Source organism: Chrysochloris asiatica, unplaced genomic scaffold (assembly GCF_000296735.1).
Source record: "Chrysochloris asiatica unplaced genomic scaffold, ChrAsi1.0 scaffold00041, whole genome shotgun sequence".
In the NCBI taxonomy this organism is placed as follows: Eukaryota; Metazoa; Chordata; class Mammalia; order Afrosoricida; family Chrysochloridae; genus Chrysochloris; species Chrysochloris asiatica.
The window spans coordinates 16,693,827-16,702,792 of NW_006408559.1; the positions used below are offsets into that span (position 1 = coordinate 16,693,827).

General features: G+C 43.0%; 1 pseudogene; it reads left to right on the plus strand.

Annotated features, from left to right (window-relative positions):
• Window positions 1-1,279: 1,279 nt before the first annotated feature.
• On the plus strand, window positions 1,280-2,169 carry LOC102821264 (annotated as a pseudogene).
• The last annotated feature ends 6,797 nt before the right edge of the window (window positions 2,170-8,966 follow it).

Consider the following 8,966-nt stretch of genomic DNA (forward strand, 5'->3'; position numbering starts at 1 on the left):
GGTTGCTTGTTTGATTTTTTAAAACTGGTTGTTTCTTTAGAGCTTGGTTAGGGAGTATAGACAGTGTAAGTCCACCCTAACAGCCATGCCTACACTGATGACTTGTGTACACAGGTATACCTGCTGACACACCTGTGTGTACATGTCTACCTACTGACACATCTGGGGGTACATACATACCTGCTAATACACCCGTGTGCACATCCATTCTTGCTGATACTCCCGTGTGCACATGTATATCTGCTGACAAACCTGTGTGCTCAGGCATACCTGTGGATATACCTGTGTGTACATTCACACCTGCTGATACATCTATGTGCTCATGCCTACCTGCTGTGTGTTCACGCATACCTGCTGGTACACCTCTGTGTGCACATGTATATAACTACTGATATGCTTAGCAGACTTGTACCAGAATCACATTTAAGCTATTGACAAGCAGAACTAAAGATAGGTTGTTTGGAATAAATCTTACATACCATGTAAGACCAAGCATAAGTATTCCTTTGAAGAGCAGGTCACAGAGAAACACCTTTTGAAGGTTATTCATATCACTTTATCATATTTTTAGATTTTTATATGTGATTTACAGTGTCGTCTAGTTCATTTGCTTATGTCCTTCACGATGCAATAAAACCAGAATACCTATTAGTTCTAGCCACATTTGCATTATTTCACACACGTACACAAACATGCACATGTATGCATACATGTTTGTTGTACCATCATGGCTGTAGTCTCCAAGATCTCAGACCCTTACCCACATTCCTTGTCTAAGTCCATATACCTTCTATGTTGTTGTGAAGTACTGTAAGTCAATTCCAACTCATAGCCACCCTATATAGGGTTTCCTAGGAACAGTTGGTGAGCTTGAACCGTCGACCTTGCAGTTCAAATGACTTTGCAGTCTGACGCATTAACCCACAGCGCTACACCAGAAGTCCATATACCTTCTATAAGAACTGCTAAATCAAATTGGATTTTAAGCTTCAACGCTTCATTGGATTTCATTTCCTCATTTAAGAGCAAATGTGTTCCAATACACTGGATTCTAAGAACCTAACATCTTTCGTCCTGGATTTCTAGCTGCAGTTCTGTGAACCAGGATGCTCTTCATCTGTGTTCAAGCAGAGTTTGGACACTGGTTTGGCTGACACGTTCTAGAGGAACTGAAAGTCTCTGATTGGTAGACAGTCCATGTGGTCTAAAAGCCACCCCTCCAATGCTGAATTCCCATGATTTATTACTTCCACATCTTTCATTTGGTCCTCGGAAGTTCATGAACAGGGAACATAAAAACCAGACATGGGTGAGTGAGTTATTCTTGCTGGGGCTTACCAGTGACTGGAGGACTCAGGTGTCCCTCTTTGTCTTGTTCCTGGCCATGCCCTTGGTGACCATTGTGGGAAATGTCCTCCTCCTCCTCCTCAAACTGAACAGCAGGCTCCACACCCCCATGTACTTGTTCCTCAGTGTCCTGTCCTTTGTGGATCTTTGTTACGCAAACAGCGCTGACCCACAGATGCGGGTGCACTTTGTCTCAGCCCACAGGTCCATTCTGTTCCACCTCTGTGTGCTGGAATGGGGTGGGTCAGAATTCTTCCTTCTAGGAGCCATGGCATATGACTGCTCTGTGGCTGCGAGTCACCCCTGGCACTACACGATCATCATGCTCAGAGGCCTGTGCTTGGGACTAGTGTCCGGCTGCCTGGCCGCTGGTTTTGCGAACTCACTGATGCAAACCATCATCACCTTCCGACTTCCGCTGTGTCACGATATAATTCATCACATTGCCTGTGAGATCTTGGCTGTGCTGCGGCTATCCTGCGTGGACATCTCCTTCAACAAGGTCATGGTGGCCATCTCTGGATTCCTGTTCTCCTACACTCGCATAGTAGTTGCCATCCTGAGAATTCGCTCAGCTCAGGGGAGGAGCAAAGCTTTGGGGACCTGTGCCTCCCACCTCACTGTGGTCTCCATGTGCTTTGGGGCTATCATCTTTACTTACTTGGGGCCAGGATCTGCCTCCTCAGTAGAACAGGAGAAGACGGTGCCTTGTTCTATACTGGGGTGGCCCCTGTGTTGACTCTGTTCATCTACAGTTTGAGGAATAAGGATGTTATGGCTGTGCTTAGGAAAGTTTTAGATAAATTGCGAGATCAAAGGTAAAGACCCTTAAGAATGTTGTTAAGGAGACCAAGCAAGTGTAGCAGGACTTTCAAACTTAAATTGAAAATACTATGGTGGTCTATCCTTGTATGTGAAGGAATGATTCTCTTCTATATGGCTAAGCAGGAGAAAGATGAGACTTTCTGCTCCTGCAAAGATTTATAGCTTTGGAAATCCTATGCAGGGCCGCTATGAGTCAGCACCGACTGGATGGCACCTAACAACAACAACGAGTCAGAACTGACTCAATGGCATTTAACAACAACACACGATTAATAGAGTCCTGGTGTGGCACTGTAGGATCAGGACTAGACTGCTAACCACAGGATTAGTTGTGGTTCAAACCCACCAGTTGCTCCTTGGAAACCCTATACAGGGTCGCTGTGAGCCAGAACTGACTCTATGGTACTAACAGCACCGCCACAGGACTAATGGATTTCCTTATGCAGATCAAAACCTAATCACTTATGCGGCATTGATCCCTAAAGTGGACCCTTCTCAGATGTTTGTTCTCAGGCACCCAGGGATTTGTGAACTTCATCTGCCCACTTCTGATTTTGTCTACATTACATATGTAAGGAGTCATGATGTGGTACTGTAGGAAAAGCACCCATACATGGTCTCTATGAGTCAGAACTGACTCAAGGGCACCTAATCACCACGTGTAAAGGAATGATCCCTGGCTTCACCAAGCAGACCTCATTTCCAAATCTGGCCCTGTTTCTTGTTAGTTGTGCTAGCTGGTCCATTATTTAAATTTTTTATTACTTGGAATTTGTTTCCTAAAACAAGGAAATGATACCAATCTTGCAGAATGGTGTAAATACACCAGGTGATTTGTCTAGAGTGCCTGCCGTATAGTAGACACTAGCAAAGTCTTTCATTATTTTGTCTGCCATTACTCTTCCATTATGAACAAAAAGGGCAGTTTTCATTTTGACACCACTCTATCTTTTTAATTAATTGTGAAATGTGTGCGAACCTTCATAAAATATGTAGCAAATAAGTTTACTTACCCTTGGGAATGGTTTATAAGCTATGCCAGAAATTAAAGAATTATTTGGGACAGGCTAGGCTATCTACCTGAGAGAGCTCTGACCTTTGCTGATGAAGAGGAGATTTTTATACTAATTTGTGAACAAATTAGGTGAAATATGTAATTTGTTTCCTTTCTTTTCTTGACCATAATTGTAAGCCTATTTTTAAAAATGAACTCAACTCTTCAAACTTTGTGATTCATAAAAAATCATTTATACCAAAACCAAACCAAACCCACTGCCAATGAATTGACTCCAAATCATAGAGTCCCTACATAGGGTTTCTGAGACTCTAAATCTCTTCAGGATCAAACAACTTCATCTTTCTCTCACAGAACAGCTAATGGGATTCGAACCACCTATTATGCTACAGTGGAGTCCTGGTGTGGTGCTGTAGGATAAGCACTGGACCACAAGGTTGGTTTGAACCACAAGGTTCGTGGTGCAAACTCATCAGCTGCTCCTCAGAAACTCTATACAGGGTCTCTATGAGTCAGAACCAACTCGACAGCACTTAACAACAACAACACAATGCGGCAGTTAGCAGCTTCACACCTGTGGTGTAGTGAATTGTTTACTATGCCTCTCTCAGCCTTAGTCTTTGTAACTTCCACCAGACGACTCTTTCCCTGATGGACCTGGGTAAGAGAAGGTGAAAGAAGATACTGATAGGGTAATATGATTCAGGTGTGAAGGATTGTTAGCGCGTTAACTGTGTTTGTAAAAACTTGGAACGCTAACAGGACTATAAAATGAATCATCTCAGAAGCGGGGAGGGGGTGGTCTCACTGCCATCAAAGAAGAGACAGGAGTGCATGCATCATTTGGACCCCAAGATCCCTGTGCATTGCACTTCCTCAATCCACGGCCAGAAAGTTGTGAAACCAGAGGACTGGCAGAGGGCCGGCAGAGGACCAGCAGTAGCAGAGCCAAGAGCCACAGCATGAGAAAGAGCAGTGGACCTTCCAGTCCACAGAACAAATAAAGCTGAGTGACTTTGGGCAGAAGACTTGCTTGTAGAGTGTGGGTTCTTTATGGATTTAATTGGGGGAGCTAGGTTTGCTGATCCAAGGACCTAGAGCTAAGTGCCTTCAGCCTGAGGCTTATGGTGGAGTGGTGTGCCCTCTGCGCCTTTAGCAGCAACCCTAAAACAACTTTGTAGCATTGCCACGGTAGGATAGAAGCAGGGCCAAAGTCACACCTGTGTATGGGCATGGTACAAGAGAGGCTGTCCTGACTGGAAGAACTCTGCCCTCAATTGTAAAACTGTCAGCTTCTCTAATAAACTTCATAACAGTAAGTATGGTGTTGGAGTTCTGTGTGGCCACTGCAATGAAGAATCGAACTCAGCAGTGAAGTACAGAATTCTGTGGGATGAATGTCTGATGTCATAATTCTTGTACCATCTTACCCATAGTCAACTGTTGTTGTTGTTAAGTGCCGTCGAGTCGGTTCCGACCCATAGCGACACTGAACAGCGTTTCTGAGGCTATAAATCTTTATGGGAGCAGAAAGCCTCATCTTTCTTCCACGGAGCAGCTGGTAGTTTCAAACTGCTGACCTTGCAGTTTGAAGCCTGATTCGTAACCACTGTGCTACCAGAGCTCCTTCATAGTCAACTAGGTCTCCTTAAAACAATGTTAGGCATAGTTCTTGTAAATTACTTGTCCAAGGAATTTGTACCTATTTAATTTGCCATTAAATTGATGTGTGTTTTGGTCATAGCTGTAGATATCCATCACACTTTTTTATATTATTATTGTGAATTGAGTGATAGTTTACATGGGGCAATATCAGTTTTACACTCTTTGTTTCATTGCAGTGATTACAATCTCCTCCATGAATCATTAGTCAACAGTATTTGCTTCTATTTCCTCTGTGGGTTTTGTTTGTTTGTTTGGTTTTTGGTGACATACACAAAAAATACTCAGGAATATGTAATCATTTAAACAACCAAAGGGCACATTCTGCAAGCCTGCCACTTGACTGCCAACACTCAATCTTTCTCTTTCCCTGAGTCTAGAGACCTCAGTTGCTCTCTCCCTTTCCATGTCCCCATCTCTGCCTCCAGCTCTGGTGTCACTGCTTCTCTGGATAGGGTCCCACATTCTGCTCATGCTCTTCTCCCTTGATGGTCCTAGGGTCTTTGGTTCCTGGATTGTAAGATTAACTACTCCTCCCTTTTTGTTACAAAACTTCTGTCTTTACAGTTGTGACAGTTGTAATTAGTCATGATAACAGTGACTTACTAATGAATTATAAAATCTTATCCCCATCTCTTTTCACCAGACATGTCTAGACAAGATTAATACTATTCAGTGGGGATTCTATCTTTCCCCACACACTCTGAAACTAAACTCCCTCTTGAAAACTTGTAAGCCAATCACTTCGTGCCTTTATAGCTCCCACCCCCCCATTTTAGGTAGCCAATGTCTAAGTTGCCCATCCCTATCAACCCTGTGTGCAGAAGGGATAGGATTGTCTATCACACTTTTTCCAATTCAATTTAAACAATAACTATATTGCTCAGCAGCATTAACAACAGAGAGCTACAAACTAAAATCACAAAGACACTATATCACTCCAAAGTAAGAACTTGGAAAGAATCCATACATTTCAACTGTGGTTTTGTAGAAAAATATTGACAGTACCATAGATTGCCAGAAGAACAAGCAAATCTGATTTGGAAGAAGTACAGCCAGGATGCTCCTTAGAAGGCAGGATGGTGAGACTTCATATCTCACACTTTGGACATGTTGTTAGTAGGGACTAGTCACATGATGACTAGTTAAAGGACATTATGCTTGGTAAAGTGGAGGGTCAGAGGAAAATAGGAAGACCCCCAATGAGATGGATTGGCACAGTGACAGCCATAGTGGACTCAATCATAACAATTGTGAAAATTGTGCAGAGCTAATCAGTGTGTTGTTGTACATAGGCTTGCTATGAGTCAGAACCTCAAGGACACCTAACATTATCCTGGCCTTTGATGCTATTGCATATAAACATGCTATATTTACATAACCACACAACTCATGAGGCTCTGAGCTCCAGCTAACATTGCCTGAAAGTCTAGTCTTAAAATCCTGAAAATGATCAAAGACCACAGCACCTCAATGTAAAGAAAACAAAAATCAGCACTACTGGACCAATAAATGATTATCATGAAAAATGGAGAAAGATCGAAGTTGTGCTTGGATCCACTATCAACACTCACAGAAGCAGCAGCCAAAAAATCAAGTGATTGACCTACACCTATGGAAGCAGTAGCTCAAAAGAGGGAACAAGTCCTTACAGCAAGAATCATTCCCACCCCCTCCACACACAGAGTAGACAGGGATGGGCAACTTGGACATTGGCTACCCAAAATGGGGGGCGGGGGGCTACAAAGGCAAGAAGTGACTGGCTTACAAGCTTTCAAGAGGGAACCTAGATCCAGAGGGCCTGGAGAAAGGTAGAATCTCCAATGAGTAATATTCAATCTGACTAGGCGGGGCTGATGCAATGAAATGCAGGCGGATCTCTTGTGATACAATAGTGAATAATTGTTATCAGGACTGACTGTGAGGGTTGGAAATGTAAGGGTGGACATTTTATAGCAAGGAGGGGAGTGATTGACTTTTCAGTCTAGGAGCGGAGGTCCCTAGGACCATCAAGGGAGAAGAGCAGAGAGTGGGACCCTACCCAGAGAAGCAGTGATGCCTGAAATGGAGCCAGAGATGATGATGTGGAGCTATGGGGCAGCTGGAGACTCTACACCCAGAAAGGGAGAGCGACTGTGTGCTGAAGACCTGGGGGCACGGGGGAAGGATTGCATGGAGGGGATTATAACCATGGCAATGAGACGATATACGATAGAATGAATGTAAAACTAATGTTCTCCCATGTAAACTATCACATAATTCACAATAAATCAGTTAAGAAAAAAAAAAATCAAGTGATGCATTGCATTAATCAAATCTGTAGCACAAGACCTCTTTAAAGTGTTCAAGAGAAAAAAAAAAGTCAGTTTGAAGACTAAGGTACTCCTGTCCCAAGTCATGGTATTTTCAATAACCTCATATGCCTGTGAAAGTTGGATAATGAATAAGGAAAACTATAGAATTAATGCACTTGAGTCATGGTGTTGAAGAAGAATACTAAAAATACCATGGATTTCTAGAAGAACAAACTGTATTTCTTCTGTTGGAAGAAATACAGTTAGAATGTTCCTTAGAAGCCAAGATGACAAGACTTCATCTTTCATACTTTGGGCATGATACCAGGAAAGACCAATCCCTGGAGAAGGACATCATCCTTGGTGAAGTGGAAGGTCAGTGAAAACGAGGAAGACCCCCAATGAGATGGATTGGTACAATGGTGGCAACAAGGGGCTCAAGCTTAACATAGGTTGTAAGGATGGTGCAGGACGGGGCAGGGTTTTGCTCTGTTGTACATAGTGTCACTCTGAGTTGGGACAGACTTGATGGCACCTGTAACAACCAGCTCTCTCAGCAACCACCCATATATATGTTTGTCTTATTACGGGGGCTTGTGCATTGCTGGGATGCTGGAATTTATGCCACTCGTACTTCAAATATCAGCAGGGTCGACAGTGATTGATAGGTTTCAGTGAAGCTTCCAGACTAAGACACAGTAGGAAGAAGGAACAGGTGAAACATGTCTGGATATTAGCCACAGACAACCTTAGGAATAATGTGGGAATATTGTCTGATACAATGCCAGAAGACAAGTTCCTCAGAATGCATAAACAAAATGTGGTGTCTACCTCTAATGGAATATTCCTCAGCCATAAAGAAGAATGAAGTCCTGAAGCAAGCCACAACCTGGAAAAACCTAGAAAACATTATGCTGAGTGAAATAAATTAGTCACAGAGGGCAAATATTGTGTGATCTCACTTATATGTATATGGTGGTGTCAGTTCTGACTCATCATGACCCTGCATATGGTTTCCGAGGCTGTAAATCTTTACAGGAGCAGAAAGACTCATCTTTCTCCCACAGAATGGGAGGTAGTTTTGAACTGCTGACTTTGAGGTTAGTAGCCCAACTCGTATCCATTACACTACCAGAGCTCCTTAAACAAATATATTTTGTTATTATCAGTTGCCATTGAGTCAGTACCAACTCATAGCAACCCTTTGCACAACAGAATGAAACACTGCCAGGTCCTGGGCCAAGCTCACGATTGCTGCCACGCTTGAGCCCACTGATGCTGCCACTTTGCCAATCCATCTCAATGGGGGTCTTCCTCTTTTTCTCCGATCCTCCATTTTACCAAACAAGATACTCTTTTCCAGTGACTGGTCCCTCCTGACAATATGTCCAAAGTATAAAAAACCAAGTCTGGCCATCTGGCTTCCAAGGAGCACTCTGGCTGCACTTCTTCCAACACAGATTTGTTGGTTCTTTTGGTAGCCCATGGCACTTTCAATATTCTTCTCCAACACCATAACTCAAATGCATCAATTCTTGTACAGTCTTCCTCATTCACTGTCCAGCTTTACATGCTTATGTGAGACAAATATATAGAAATAAAAAATTACTAAAAGTTACTTGGGATGGAAGAATCGAGCTCTGATGGTACAATGGTTGAACACTTGGTGGCGAAATGAAAGTTTGGTGGTTTGAACCCATTGCTATTCCCTGGGTGAAAATATGAGGCAGTCTGTTTCCATGAAGAAATACAGCCTTGGAAACCTTATGCAGTTCTACTTGGTCCTGCGGGCGATAGTGGTGGTTACATGCCATGGAGTCGGT